This window comes from Arachis duranensis, chromosome 3, assembly GCF_000817695.3.
Source record: "Arachis duranensis cultivar V14167 chromosome 3, aradu.V14167.gnm2.J7QH, whole genome shotgun sequence".
Lineage (NCBI taxonomy): Eukaryota > Viridiplantae > Streptophyta > Magnoliopsida > Fabales > Fabaceae > Arachis > Arachis duranensis.
In genome coordinates, this window is record NC_029774.3 from 8,557,101 (window position 1) to 8,557,372 (window position 272).

Here is a 272-nt window from a genome sequence, read left to right on the forward strand (position 1 = left end):
CAAAACCACAATATGGCATTTTCAAAACAAGCCATTTTCAACTCTTTTCAAAATCAATCAAAACATGCCAATTTCATCCCTTTTCTTTGAAATCAATCAAAATATATCAAATTCAACATCAAGCCTCCTCAACTCACACATTGACACTTTACCACAAATTACAGAATCACTACCTCATCATTTTAACCCATTTCACCCAAGTGGCTCAAACTCAAACATATTGACATATCATATACTCTTACTCATGCCAATTCTCAACAACACCAATTCCA